The following is a 15,889-nucleotide window of genomic DNA, read 5'->3' on the forward strand; positions in this document are numbered from 1 at the left end:
CTTGGAACTTCAAATTTTGTGGGTGGCTACTCGTGCGGAGCACCGGGGTCGCCTAAACTTGGGGTACACTTTTGCAAGATATTGCCAAGGGTTGCAAGGTAGGGAAACCGGCAAATCCCTTCTGGGAGCATAGTCACTAGGGTAGTGACCAACTTTGAGCAAGGGAATTATTTGCCATCTTACACTCCAGTGGGGGATGATGATTCTCTTTACCTCGGCGTCAAGCAATTGAAGCAAATCCATTTCTTGGCAAAGAATGAAAACGACGAGGTATATGAGTGGCTAAGGGACAATGAGCATTGGTGCTATCTCCCTAACCCTTCCTTGACCTCTCTCCACCGAGAGAATGTTGCAAACATTTGGCATGTCCCCATTAGTCACCACCTGCCCTACTACGATGATGACGAAGAAATGAGTGAAGAAGAAGAAGAGCCGCCACAACAACAACAACAACAACAACAACAACAACAACAACAACATCAAGAGCAACATCATCAATATGCTAGCTCCGACTTGGATGCCCTTAGTGCTCAAATGAAGGGCATGCAAATCCGGTTGGAAGGCATGTACGATCAAGATTTTGAAGCCCTCTATACCCATATGAGAGGGGTTTTGAAGATGCAACAAGGTATGTTTCTCCAACAACAACACTTATATGATGCGGGTGTTAACCGGGGAGAAATCACTCCCCTGGTTAACTACCCTTACTTTCCACCCCAATTTGGTCCTCTACCATCTTTTGGGGGTGATGGGGTACCTACGTACCCATATTGGTAAGGACCCCCAGGGTCCAACACCGAGACTCGCTCATTCCCCGATGAGCACGGTCACTATGATTACCGTGTTCCCGGTGCGAGCGATTATAGGGGTGATCCTAACTACCCCTACGTACACTCCGATCATCCTTTACCGCTCGCCTTGCTCGAGCAATTCACTCCCCTTGCCCCTTGGCAACAAGATAAATTTAGGGGGCATTATAGTTGGCCACCCGGTTACACCGGGGGATGGGATCCTTATGGTCCCCCATTTGGGTTTTCCTATGATGGGGATAACAATGATGGCTCCGGGCCGAGTGGTAGTGGTTGCTAGTTCCCCTCATTTTTGTGCTATGTGCCTCCATCCCTTGTATTATGTGTGCTTGCTTTGTATTGTCGGGATGTTGAGATGTATCTTTGTTTAGCATGGGGGATCTTTTCCTTTTCTTAGGGGTCTTTTCTTGGTGGCCAATTTGTTGTTGAGACTAACCTTGCTTCTCTTGTTTCTTTGCGTGATGATCTCATTCTTGATCATACTTTCATGATGTTTTCTCATTTTCGATTTTGTTGTTGTTGTGATGATGATGTGTGTTTGCTCCCTTATATCCAAACCCCCAAAATCCAATTCTCATGAATCCAAACCCCTTGAATCCAAATTTTGTAGTTTAATATTTTATTGTTTAGTTAGGTTTTTTTTTTTAGTTCTTATTTTCTTATTTTTGTTTTCTTGATAGTTTAGTTTTGCTTATTTTTTATTTTTATTTTCTTTCCTTTTCATTTTCTTTTCTTTTGTTTTGAAGTTACTAACCGTTTTCTTTGTCTATAGTTTTCTTTTCCATTTTTGTTCTCACATGGCTTGAATGATGATGCTTTGATTTTTGGAGCTTCACAAGGTGGTTTATTTTTCACCTTACTTTTTTAGCATTGCATGGAAGCCGGTGAGATCTTTCTTATTTCCCTTTATTCTCTTTTATTTTCATGGATGCATAGTTTAGGATTAGTTTTAGGAATAGTTGAATGGTTCGAGGATGGATGCTTTTAACACCTAGAGTATTTGGGATCATTGACGATGTTGTCATTTAATCACTTGTTTGTCGATTGTATATTACATGTTCTACTTGCATATTTGTTCCATTCTTTACTTTCCTTATTTTCCATTAACTATGTTTTTCCTTTCACTTTTCTTATCTTTTATTTTTCTTTCTTTCTTTTTTGGGATTTTGGTATGTTTTTGAGGCTTTATTTGTCACCTTTTTGTATTTCTTTTTTAATTGGAATATATACAACCGATTATTTTTGCTTTTGAATGAACATCTTCCAAAATGGTATGGGTATGCACGGTTTTAGAATATGATTGGTTGACTCTAGGATAGGTGTATGCTAAGGTAGCATGTTGTAGAACTAGGAGGATCATGAAACCGGATTCTACTTGTTTGTGGCATGTTGGTAGTTGCTTCCTATGGTCGATTTGACACCTATAATGATTTTTTGCTACATTCATGTGAGGTTTTTTTTTTTCAAGCCTTCTACATATCTTGCATGAGTGGCATGGATCCTTGACTATTGCGGACCTAATCTTGAATCTTGACTCATAATTCTCAAACACGAGACCGAGCCATCTAGGGAGGACAAAGGCATCTTTTCGGGGTGGTAATTTTTCTTTTTCTAGGTTTAATTTTCTTCTTTTAGTTATTTGGGTTTACATTTTCCCTCTTGCTAACTATTTGAGCCTTTTCCCTTATTTTCAAGCCACATCATTAGAATTTTGAGCCTTTTGTTTTGTTTTTGATCCATCTTTTGTTTTTGTGAATTAAATGGTTATGTTTGTGGAGTTTGTGGTTTATAAGTATGGACATTGGTTCTTTTTGTAAGAAAGCTTGTGATTTGTGTATATTTTGTTAATAATGGCAAATGTATGATAGAAAAAGCCATCCAAAGTTAAAAAAGGCAAGGACATAATAAATGCAAAGTTATAAAAGCCGTCTAAAGTTAAAAGAGGCGAGAACAATTGCTTTGAATTTTTGCATAAAGAAGAAAAAAAAAAGAAATAGGAAAAAAAAAGTTGACAAATGAGAAAATTCAAAAATATTTTGATGTGATTCTCTCCCCTTTTCAAGCATTTAGGACAATGCTTCCTTTAAGCTCGGGGGAGAAGCGTTTACGCTTTTTATATATATGATTGTGGTTATAGCTTTGAATAAGCTTGGGGGAGTTAGTTTGTTTTTGTTTGGTGACTACTTAATTGTGATTCCAAGAAAGGGCTTGTTATTTGCTTCACAATTAGGGATACCACCAAATTTTAAAATTCTATCCTACCCCTAACTCTTTTTGCCTTTATGTTACAACCATGGGAAAGACCTTTCGACCTAGAGGTTGAGTCAAATTTCGAGGGAGGGCATTCTGAGTTAAAGCCTAAAGAGAGGGGATGCATACTCAAGACGTCGTGTAGCCCAAAAGTATTTCTTTTCCAACTCCTTCGAGGAGCTATTGAGATGCACATTAGAGGGAGATTTGAGAGTATAGGGAGAATGCAGTAAGATTGAACGGGATGAAGGTGAATTGTGATAACTAGTTCTCTATGCTTAGCATACTCTATGTTTCAATCAACCTCGGATATCTTGAAACGTGCATACCTCTATTGCTTAAGAAAGATGTTTATTCATTTGAAAAGTGATCATTATGTAAAGTCCAATTCGTAAAGGTTTCATTTTTGTTTTTTTTTTTTCTTTTACTTTCCTTTTTGTGGTTTGCCTCATGTATGTTGGTGGAGATTTATAGGTTAAGCTCCTAGGAAAACTTTACGAGACCTCACTCGTCCTCATAGGCGACTTTGGGGTTTAAAGGGATTTTTGTAGCTAAAAACAACCGTGATTCCTACGTAAGTGAGTCTTAGTGTATATAGCCGTCTTATGTCTTTCTTTTTCTTTTTAAATAAGTTTTTCATCCTTATTCTTTCTTGCTTTGTTTGGCTCAAGGACGAGCAAAAGTTTAGCTTTGGGGAATTTGATGAGTGTCATTTATGGCACTCATTTAGTTCTCTTTTGGATGAATTTCATGCTATTCTTTAGCTCTTTTACTTAGTTTTTCTTTGATTTTACTCTTTATTTCTTCTAGTTTGCATTTTCTTAGTTTGATTTCTTCCTTAAAGAATTTCTAAGTTTATTTTGTTATTTTCTCTTTTATTTGCTTGTTTCCCTTTATTTTTCAGGTTAAGGTCGTTTTCCAAGTTTCTCGAGCCTCTTCCGAAGTTTGGCATTGATTAGGATGACTAGTGGTCTCCATTTGAAGCTCAAGCATGGAGAAGTGAAAGTTCCTAAAGACGCTGAGCTGTGCATTCAAGCCGTGGGTGCATGAATTCTAGTCTTGAACCCGCAAACATGGATTTTAGAAATTGCAAGGTTCCGTGTTTATCAAGAGCATTAAGTGGAACGAACAAGGAGCATCAGAATGATAGGGAAGAGGGCTCCCCTGCTCCTAGGCGCGGGCGCGCGCGACCATAGGGCAGCCGCACGGCCAAGTGGCGCGGGCGCGCCTGTTTGGGTCCCTATTCCGTACCAAGTTTCGCGCGGCCGCGCTCCCCTTATTATTGGCCGCGCTTGTATGGGTTTATTTGGGGACGATCTAACTAACTTCTCTTAGTTAGTTTTACTATATATAGATTTTCTTTCTATTTTAAGAGGGAGGAAGAATTAGAGAATCATTAGAGAATTAATTATGAAAATTAGGCTTAGAATTTTAGAGAGAGAAACTCTAGTTTGTAGAGAGAGAAGTTCTTGATTGTTGATTGATAATTGAAGATTGTTAATTCTAGCATTTCCTCCATTTAAATAAAGCAAGTTTGTAAGGATTTCTTTTACTTTAATGCAATTTTCAGCTTATCATTTCAATTGTTTTGTTGATTGTTCAAGTTTGAATTGAATTTGTGATTGATTTAGTTCTATTGATATGATGATGATGAAATTGTTGATTAGCTTAGTTTTGATCTTATTTTCAATGTATTGTGAGTAGTTCTCTTGCTAGGGGAATGGTGAAGCATGTATGAGTGATGGATTGATGCTAATTGGGGGAAATTGATGAAGTTGACGTTGTCATTAAATTGGTTGATTGATTAAGTGCATGTGTGTGATTAATTAAAGAGTAGCTAACTTTGATTTGTTACACTATAATGCATTGTAGGCTTGCATTGATACGGAAAATTGATATGTGGTTGCTTTTGTCGATTGAGTAGGTTTGCAAGGCTCCTAGTTAGAGTCTCTCGTAGTTAGCGCTAGCTTGACCTCTAGGTGATTAGCCTACCTTACACTCTTGATTGCTTAGTTGATTTTCCTTTGCAACACTTGACTTAGTCATCTCCAATCCCAATTAGCTATGTCCATTCCGAGTACATGCGGATCCGAACCCTAGTGCTTGTTAAATTTCATTTCATTTGATTGTTTGATTGTTTTGGATACACACACCTCACTTTATTGCTTTGAAATAGCTTAGCCTTGACTTTAGCATTCGTTTCCCATTCCTAGTGGTTCGACCCTCGACTTACTCTATGCTTTGTGTAGGGGTGTGTTGAAAGATTATAAATTTTGTTTTAACCAACGGTAGATTAGTTTTTAACGACCTAGTCTCGCCTACGGGTTAAAAATAGCGTCGTTGCCGGGGAATGGCGTAGATGATTGCTATTGTTGTTGAGTCTATTTCATAAAAAATTGAAAATACAAAAAGATTTTCTTCTTTAGGCTACATTTGTAGCCGTGCTACTAATATTTTCCTTTGAGTTTGTATGTCCAAGAAAGCATAGGAGAAGTTCAAAGGGTTACATTGAAGGAGTTGGGCACTCCGGGTGCATACAAGTATGAGAGTGGGATTGCTCCATTGTTGATTCTGGATATTGATTTTGAAATTAAACCAACAATGATTACCTTGATTGAGAGGCGACAATATAGTGGTGCATCGAATGAAAGTCCTCTCAACCACCTTAAGGAATTCAAGAAATATTGCAACACTATTAGGGTGAGTGGAGTTGCACAAGAGTTTATGAGGCTCAAATTGTTCCCTTTTTCCCTCATAGGGCAAGCTTTGGAATGGTTGGACAAGGAGGTCAAGTCGAACTCTTTAAGAATATGGGACGATGTTACCAAAGGATTCTTATCCCGTTTCTACCCCCAAAAGAAAACGTCGGAGGCAAGGGCTTTGATCCAAAATTTCAAGCAAAGACCTAACGAAAATCTTTATGAAGCATGGGAAAGGTACAAAGAGTATCAGAGAGAGTGCCCTCACCACGGAATTCCAACTTACAAAATAATTCAAATTTTCTATGGTGGTTTGAGTCCTCAAGGTAGGTCGAGCTTAGATGCCGGAGCCGGAGGCCCAATCATCAACAATACGGTGGAAGAGGTTATTAATGTGACAGATGATGTAGTGAGGAACTACATGAGTTGGCAAGAGTTTGAGGAAGAGTCAACAAACGAGTGTGCCTCGGTTGATCAAGTCAATGCCATCAACAAATTGTCTACTCTACTTTAAGACTTAGGGAAGGAGGTGGCTTCTATCAAAGCTAAGCTTGAAAATTCATCTTGACGAGCACAAGATCTTCCCTCCCAATTTAAGGGGAGAGGTACATCTTCTTACTCTAACCCTCTTTTCGCTTCTTGTTGCATGATTAGAGAATGTTTGGCTTGTGATTTATGAGGAAGAAATGATCATGATGCTTCTAATTGTCCAAATGTTCCTTGTAATGGATGTGATGAACACGACGTAAATGAAAATTTGCATGTGAATTATGTTGGAAATAGTGATTTTGGATCTAGAGTTAATGCTCAAAAGAATGTTGGAAATAGGAACTATCACAACCATGGGAGTTACGATAATTATATCCAAAATAGTGGTTATAGGAACCAAGTAACCCAAGGGTTTCGTGGTAACCATAACAACTTTGGTTGTAATGATCAAAGGTACGGTCAAGAATATGGGGATCAGAACCAAGGTCATGGTAATCATAGTCGAAATCCGGCCAAAATTTGGATAAGGGTGATTGGAGTAACCAAATTAGAGGAAATTTTTAAAATGATGCTCAAAGGGGTTCCTCACCTATATGTACTCCAATAACTCAATGTCAAAGTGATGATTCATATGATCAACAATCACAATTTATGAGTAAGCTAGCGAATTTCATGGTAGATCATGCCAAGAAGTTAGATGATTACATATCCTCTAGTGACAAAATGTTTCATGGCCTATTAACTCATGGAAAGATGCTTGAGAACCACATCGTTCAACTAGCTAACCCCTTGAAAGATTCTGCTAGCCCATCTTCTTTACCCTCGCAAGAAATTAATCCTAAGGAACCGGTTTGTTCTATCACCACTGGGAGTGGTAAGGTCCTTGAAGAGAGTGTTCCTAGGAAGAGTAAGGAGGGTGAAGAGGGGAGCGATTCGAGCAAAGAGAATAAGCACGAAGAGTCTAGCAAGATGAGTGAGAAATCTAATGAAGAGGCAAAGGAGAAAGAGAAGAAGAAAGATGAGGTTTACAAGCCCAAACTTCCATACCCCCAAAAGTTTAATAGGTACAAATTAGATGAGAAATTTGGACAATTTATTGAGATGCTGAAGAAAAATCATCTTTTTATTCCTTTCACCGAAGTCTTAGAACAAATGCCAAATTATGCTAGGTTTCATAAGAAAATTTTAAGCGGTAAAAGAGATTGCAATATGGTGGAACCGGTGAATTTGGGGGAGTGTGGTAGTGCCTTTATTCATAATGAATTACCCTAAAAGTTGAAAGACCTCGAGAATTTCTCCATCCCTTGCAAAATCAAAGGAAAATTGTTCCAAAATGCCCTTTGTGAACTCGGTGCTAGCGTGAGTATCATACCTTATTCTGTCTTCAAGAGTCTTAAGATAGGTGAGCTCTTTCAATCTAATATGACCCTTAAATTAGCCAATAGATCCATAAAGTTCCCAAAGGGAAGAGTTGAGGATGTTCCCCCTAAGATAGGAGAATTCACAATTCCCGTTGATTTCATTGTGTTAGAGATTGCGGAAGATGACCATATTCCTATCATTTTAGGGAGACCTTTCTTAGCTACCTCGGGAGCTTTGATTGATGTCAAGGGAGGTCATATTACTTTGAGAGTTGGTAACAATGAGGAAAGTTTCGAGCTAAAACCAATGCATGAGTCTTTGTCTTTTATGAAAGGAATCATGTGTGTTAATTCCCCTCGCTCTATTGATAATGTATACATGATTGATACTTCAACTAAAGAAATTCTTGAGAATTGTGATGATGTGTTTTTGAGTTTTGATTGCAAGAAGGTTAGTAAAGAGAAAAAGGAGTTTCCCAAGCTCATAGACGAGGAGGAGATTGACATTCCTTATTGGTTTGAGCTTCACCTTCAAGAGGAGGACGATGATCCTAAGAGTGTTGATGGTGTGAAACCATCTACAACGAGGAACAAGGCAAAGAAAAAGCACGAGCTTCTAGGAAAAAGAGAAAGAGAATGAGGTTATGGAAAGAGAAGCTTGCTTTTGAGAAACCATCGAATGAAGTTTCATCAAGAAACAACGAGAAGTTTCTAAAAATTGAAGAGAAATTTATTCTTCCCGTCACCTTGGACAAGGTGGTGTTCTTTGACCCTCCGTGATTTAGAGGAAGGGTCGAGCTAAGGACCATAAGCAAGCGATTCTCGGGAGGCAACCCGGAGATTTCTAACCTATTCTTTTGATTTCAATTTTTCTTAATCTTCTTTCTTTTAGTTTCTTTTCTTTTCTTTCACTTGTTTTTATTTTGGATTTAAAGGTTGAATTCTTGGAGTTAGATTGCATCAAGTGGAACGAGTAATGGAATGGTGTTTTGCGGTTTTTGATGTGTTAATGTTCAATTTTGTTAAAGTTTGAGGTAAAAGGGGTAAGAATTGTTAGAAAGGTAAATTAGGAAATTTGTGCTTAAGTTTGAAGAAATTGAAACTTGGTGAAATCATCGTGGTGCTACCATAATTTGGGGTGTTGAACCCACATTTTTTCACATTTAGAAACTAATCGTTATGTCGGGGTCAAAAATCCCGGAATGATAGTTATCGATGTACTCACGCATAAACGTACCAAGGAGAAAGGCAAGAAGAACAGTAGGTGACGCGGGCGCGCCTAGCTTCTGAGCGGGCGCGCGCGACACTGGCGCGGGCGCGCTGCCAGGCCGTACGGCCGCGCACCCCCTTCTGTGCCTTTCTTTTTCTTCTTTCTTCTTTCTTTTCCCTCATTTTTCCTTCATCCTCATTTTCTCACACACATACTCCTTCACCCTCACCAAAATCGCACCCTCACCCTACACTCATTCATTAATATTTCACTTAATTTCAACCAAATTTCCATCACCATTCATTAAATCCTTTTGCAATTCTTCCAATTTTAAGAAATTCATACTACATTTCACCCAAAACAACCACCATTCTCTCTCCTCCATTGTTAATGCTTAATTGGGGTTTTTCTTGTGAGTGGAAATTGGTGGCTAAGGACTGCTCTAATTTGATTCTTGCGTGGTATAATCATCTACTCTTGCTCTTAATTGCTTTATTATACCATATAATTGCATGTTTTAGTTAATTCATGGGCATGCATAGTCATAGTATGTATTTTGATGGTTTTGATGTTTGAAATTGGATTTTGGTTGGTTATTTGTGTTGTATAATGATTGTTTATGCTTACATTGTGTTGTTTGTTGTTTGTGTAGCAAAATTGATCATTATTGTTGAGAATTGTTGTGATCGGATTTTTGGTAGTGGTGCTTTGTTGATAATGTTGAGCCTTGGTTCTTGATTTCTTTGTGCTTGGTATATGATTTGAAAGCATTTGGTGGTTTGAATTGGTGGTAATTGTGTGTAATTGGGATCGCTCTTCTTTAGTAGTGAATTGTTGCTTGCGGTTTTGGTTAAGGAGTTCGATTGAAGCATTCAAGATTTTTTGTTGGAGTTTCTTTGGGTTATTGTGGTGTTTTGAGTTGCTACATTTGAAAATTATCATGTCTAAACACATCAAAAGCCTTTTCAAGGAACGTAAAACCAATGATGAACCCGCTCCTTCTCCATCTACCTCACAACGATGATAACCTTCTATACCCAAACTTAGAATTACCGACCTAATCCAAAAAGCTAGACACTCCAAGCTCAAAGCAAACCGTTCCCTCAAGCCTACCCGTCACTATTTTCTACCGGATATGAATAAATTGGGGATTGATGAAGACTTAAGGGAGTTGCTCAACAACCTTCGCATGGGGTCATTTGTGAGCCGGATCTTCCGTACATATGTTCAACCAACTTTGGAGTTCTTGGCCATGTTTGATCTTGTGGTGGTCGAGGGTGGTGGGACGATATTTCTGGTTGCGGTGACTTTGTGACCCAGTATACCAAGATTAGTACACTACAACAAATTGACCTTTGTGCCTTTACTCGTGGCACAAGTTTGAAATTCTCGTGGCTATGTGATATAACCACGGGAATTTTCTAATTTACTCCCGTGGCACAAGAGGCCGTGGCTAGTAATTTGCCACGGGAAAATGGATGTCGTGGCAAATTTTATAATTTATGTCACGGGTATTCACGTGGCAAACAAATTCACATGCCACGAATATTACCGTGGCTAATAAGCTTGCTTTCCACAAATACTACCGTGGTTAATAGACTTTGTTGCCATAAATATTACCGTGGCTAATAACAATAATAAGAAAAAAAAAGGTATCAGTTCAAAATGGCTTAAAAGCACTGGTATTTTCATTGATAGCTTGAAATTTACACTTTCATCCCAAATGATCAACAAACATAGTACATATATACACTGAAAACTTAGATAGTTTCTTTCATAACTTGTAATTTTACACTTTTCATCCTAAAAAAAAAAATACAATTAGTCAATTTGAGTACACTTCAATTGGAGCAGTAACAATCAGCAAAGCAGAAACCAGTAGCAGTGTTCCAGCAGCCAGCAGTAGCAGAACCCAACAAAAATTAGTGGCAAATTCTGGAGCATCTAAAATACTTTCTCCGACCAGCACACTGCACAACATGGAGTTCAATTTTAGCCAGCAATTGTTATGAGATGACGTCATTGTAAGTCCAAAATTTAATTCACCGTAATTACAGAAGAAGCATATTTATTTGCACGTACTAAAATAAGTATCAGCCAATGTAACCGAGTTTTGCACAAGGTGGAGCATACAGTAAACTAAGAAAGAAAGTCCAAAGTACACTTTGACACAAAAAATAAAGATTGGCTTAATTACATAATTAAAAGAGTCGCAACTAATGCTATATATCAAAAAGAATAACCTTTTCATACCTCATATTCAACCATGATCTCTCACAAATCAGAGTTTATATATGTAGAAAGTAGAAACATTAGAAACAACCGGGAAAGTATGATGCTTTATATGATTTAATGATTCATCAATATTAACACACTAATAATATGCATTACAAACTTACAACCTTCACAAAATAGAACCCTTCACAAGACAAAAAACATATAACCAAGTTCAAAGGGTTTCAGCACTATTAGCATAGTTACCCACTAATTGGCCACTTTTCAAATCTCATACACTACCTAAAAAAAAAAAAAATAGATATGAAAACTTGAAATATCTATTTATTAAGAATAATTGAATATCTTATTTGAACTTGGGAAAGTCCAAGTCAGTTAGTCAGCACGATTACACCACTAATTTGAAGAACCAAAAAAACCTCTAATATTTAGAGCATAGCCAATGGATTCCCAAGCTAATGGTGGTCATCATATTTTTTATTACTTTCTCTCTCTTCCACCTCATTTATGCCCAACTCCCATGCCCATACACTCACATTGGTTGCCCTCCAAATTTGTGGGCATTGATTCTCTTTTCCTTCCATTCCCATGTGAGTCTTCATCAATTGAAAAAAAAAAAAAAAAAACTAAACCTCCTCTCTTTGTTGGACAAGTGGCGAAATACCACTAAATGCCCACACTCAACAAATGGTCATGGCCATGACCTGGTCATGAACCATTTCTCACAAAAAGTACAAATTTTTCATTTTTTAAGCTTTTTTTTATTTTTCTCTCTCTTCATGCCCACCCAAAATGGGCAACCATTGGCTATACTCTAACTTGGAAGAGCTAAAACCATTGTTAGAGATAATCCAAAATATTATAACTTGGAAGAGCTATAATAGATTCTCATACTTTATATTATACATATAACATATCCCTTATACCTCAGAGTAATTATTTTTATGGACCAAAACTGAATAGCTTAAGCTAGCACATGTGCATGTTCATATTGCAGAAAGTGATCATTAAAATACAATATGAAGCCCAAAAAGCTTAAAGATTCAACAAGTCATTGCATCAACAATATACACACTTGCGTTCCCCTAAGTTGGTCAGCACTAAATTAAGATGAATCAAATAAAATCCAGAAAACAGAAGCAAATTGTATCTGATCGAAGGTTCCCGCAATCATGTGGTTTTACTTTATTTTATTTTGATTATACACTAGTTTGGCAATTTGGCAAGATTTGTAAAGTTTACAGGTCCCATGAGAGAACATCAAACTAAAATCCATAAAACAAAAGCAAATGTGTTTCTGAAGGTCCCAAAATCATGAGGTTTTAATTGATTTGTTTTTAATTAAGCAAATACATACCCATTAAGTCAGACCCGTACCCAATTCAGGTAGGATGGGCACTCACCCTGAACCTAGATCTTAACTTTAAAGGGCTCTGAAACAATGAAACATATTAGCAACTATATTTGATTCAATTATCAAAAAATGCTCATAATTTTTGGGAAAAAATCCAATTATAAAGTTACATCCACCAAATTTGATTCAAACATCAAATTAAGATCATAATTTTCTTCTACAGTAACAAAATCGAGTTCACTATTCACTAATCAAGTTTAGAAGAACCCTAAATTGAATATACTGAGAATAAATTTAAGGATAAAACCCTAGATTGTGTAATTGAAATAAGAAGTTGAGAAAAACAAAGTAACATATTACCTCACAAGCAGCTTCAATGGAGGATAGAAATCGCCTCAATGGAGAACGTTGAGCGCTTCAATAGAAATTGGAAACTGAAAAAGAAAGAGCGAGAAAATGAAGCGGGGACAGATCTATAATTTTTTTTTCTTTATCTATCTAACACATACAATAAAATATATATATATAAATTATAAAAAAAATTGTAGAAGAAAATCTTCTACGATTTATATCTTCTATCATTGTTTTTTTTTTTTTTTTCACTCTTTTAATTTAGTACTCCGTATTTATATCTTCTATAGTTCTATCTAATATTTTCTTTAAAAAAAAAAAAAAAAAAAACTTCTACGAAGTATCTCCAATTCTAACATGACATGGATAAATCAATTCGTTTTGAAATTGCTACCCACCTTGTAGGTGGGTTTCTACGGAGTATCTAATATCACTCAACTTTTTTTTTTTCGGGAAAAAGTAATCATTGATTGCAATTGATAAAAAAAAAATGAAGTTCTAATCAAATAAATAAATTTGACATTACTAATGTACCCGTAGTAGTGAATTAGTCATTGCTGAATGCACACTGTCAATACATGGACGTACGTCACATATCAATTTGAAAAAGAAACAATATTAAGTATTTTTTCACAATTGAAATCTTCTTAAAAAAATTTATTGTTTGATTGGTATTAATTGAAGATAATTTTCCTTTTTTCATGCTTGATTGGTATGTCATCAGAAGGGTACTTTGTAATAATTTAATTGCCTATATTGAGGTATCACAGTACACAATTGCTGATTTAACACTATAATAATATAGAAAAATTCAAGTTTGTATTAGAAATAGATTGTATATAAAGGCAGAATAAAAATAAATTATTGTGCCTCTTATCCTATGGCCGTAATTAATTTTATTTTAATGATAGATACCGAAATTATTATGAAATCAATGCAATCCTGTGGTATCTTAGCTTGTAAAATTTTGCGTAATTGCGTACGAAAAGAAAAAAAACCAAGCATATCTATAAAGAAAATTTAAGTGTGTATTAGAAAAAAAAATCATATAATTAAAAATATTCGACGACTAATTTGTAGTATGTTTATTATTCTACTCTGCATCAATTAGTGGTTATAATATTTCAAATATCTTCAAGTTTAGAAGTAAGGGAAAACGAATTACTAACATGACTAACCCATGGTATTTAATTTGATAATCATGTAAATAAATATTCTTATTAAAGTTGATGTATCATATGATTTCCTCCATTTCCATGGCATGAGTAGATCTAGCTACAATATTTTTATATTGTAGCAAAAACCATGGCTTAAGCGTATGCTTGTCTTAGGAAAATTATTACTTCTGACACTAGTGTAAAGTTTGCCATAGGAAAAAACTATGCGTGGCACAAATGTAAAGTTTGCCACGGGAAAAGAGCTACTCGTGACAAAAATGAAAAGTTTGCCTCGGAAAAAGTGCTTCTCGTGGCACAAGTGTAATATTTGCCACGGGAAAAAAATACCCGTGGCATAAATTATTCTTCTTATTAAGGCTTTGTATAACAACTCATTTTTCCCGTGGCTAAATGAAATTATGCCACGAATTTTGAATTCCCGTGGCATAATTTGTGGCACAAGTGATGATTTGTTGTAGTGGTAAGGTATACCAACCATGTCTCCAAGTTTCTCCATAGGCTATTGAGATATTCGGTGTTCCCGAAGCAAGAATTGGGAAAGATGAGCTAATTGGAACTTCGGATTTTGTGGGTGGCTACTCGTGCGAAGCACCGGGCTCGCTTAAACTTGGGGTACACTTTTGCAAGATATTGCCAAGAGTTGCAAGGTAGGGAATCTGGCGAGATCCCTTGTGGGAGCATAATCACTAGGCTAGTGACAAACCTTGAGCTAAGGCATTATTTGCCATCTTGCACTCCGATGGGGGTTGATGATTCTCTTTACCTCGACGTCAAGCAATTGAAGCAAATCCATTTCTTGGCAAAGAATGATAACGACGACGTATTTGAGTGGCTAAGGGACAATGAGCATTGGTGCTATCTCCCAAACCCTTCCTTGACCTTTCTCCACCGAGAAAATGTTGTAAACATTTGGCATATCCCCATAAGTCACCGCCCTCCCTACTACGATGATGATGAAGAAATGGGTGAAGAAGAAGAGCCGCCACAACAACAACAACATCAAGAGCAACATCATCAATATGCTAGCTCCGACTTGGATGCCCTTAGTGCTCAAATGAAGGGCATGCAAATCCGGTTGGAAGGCATGTACGATTAAGATTTTGAGGCCTCTATACCCATATGAGAGGGGTTTCGGAGATGCAACAAGGTATGTTTCTTCAACAACAACACTTATATGATGCGGGTGTTAACCGGGGAGAAATCACTCCCCCGGTTAACTACCCTTACTTTCCACCCCAATATGGTCGTCTACCATCTTTTGGGGATGATGGGGTAACTACATACCCATATTGGCAAGGACCCCCGGGGTCCAACACCGAGACTCGCTCATTCCCCGATGAGCACGGACAATATGATTACCACGTTCTCGGTGGGAGCGATTATACGGGTTATCCTAACTACCCCTATGTACACCCCGATCATCCATTACCGCTCGTCTTGCTCGAGCAATTCACTCCCCTTGCCCCTTAGCAACAAGATAACTTTAGGGGGCATTATGGTGTGCCACCCGGTTACATCGGGGGATGGGATCCTCATGGTTCCCCATCCGGGTTTTCCTATGATGGGGATAACAATGATGGCTCCAGGTCGAGTGGTAGTGGTTTCTAGTTCCCCTCACTTTTCCTTTTCTTAGGGGTCTTGTCTCGGTGGCCAATTTGTTGTTGAGACTAACCTTGCTTCTCTTGTATCTTTGCATGATGATCTCATTCTTGATCCTACTTTGATGATGTTTTCTCAATTTCGATCTTGTTGTTGTTGTTGTTGTTGTGATGATGATGTGTGCATTCTCCCTTGTATCCAAACCCCCAAAATCCAATTCTCATGAGTCCAAACCCCTTGAATACAAATTTTGTAGTTTAGTATTTTTTTTTAGCTAGTTGTTTGGTTAGTTTTTTTTAGTTCTTATTTTCTTATTTTTGTTTTCTTGATAGTTTAGTTTTGCTTATTTTTGCT

At 37.2% G+C, this 15,889-nt stretch overlaps 1 long non-coding RNA gene and 1 pseudogene across 1 annotated transcript; both read right to left on the minus strand.

Annotated features, from left to right (window-relative positions):
• Positions 1-5,934: 5,934 nt before the first annotated feature.
• Positions 5,935-6,034, minus strand: LOC145629817 (small nucleolar RNA R71; annotated as a pseudogene).
• Positions 6,035-10,473: 4,439 nt separating this feature from the next.
• On the minus strand, positions 10,474-13,145 carry LOC145626912 (uncharacterized). Its single transcript, XR_014111173.1, has 2 exons — positions 12,768-13,145; positions 10,474-10,788 (listed from the first exon to the last, which is right to left on the minus strand). It is a non-coding gene; the product is annotated as an uncharacterized LOC145626912 (long non-coding RNA).
• Positions 13,146-15,889: the final 2,744 nt, after the last annotated feature.

Source organism: Chenopodium album, chromosome 4 (genome assembly GCF_948465745.1).
Source record: "Chenopodium album chromosome 4, dcCheAlbu1.1, whole genome shotgun sequence".
Classification (NCBI taxonomy): domain Eukaryota; kingdom Viridiplantae; phylum Streptophyta; class Magnoliopsida; order Caryophyllales; family Amaranthaceae; genus Chenopodium; species Chenopodium album.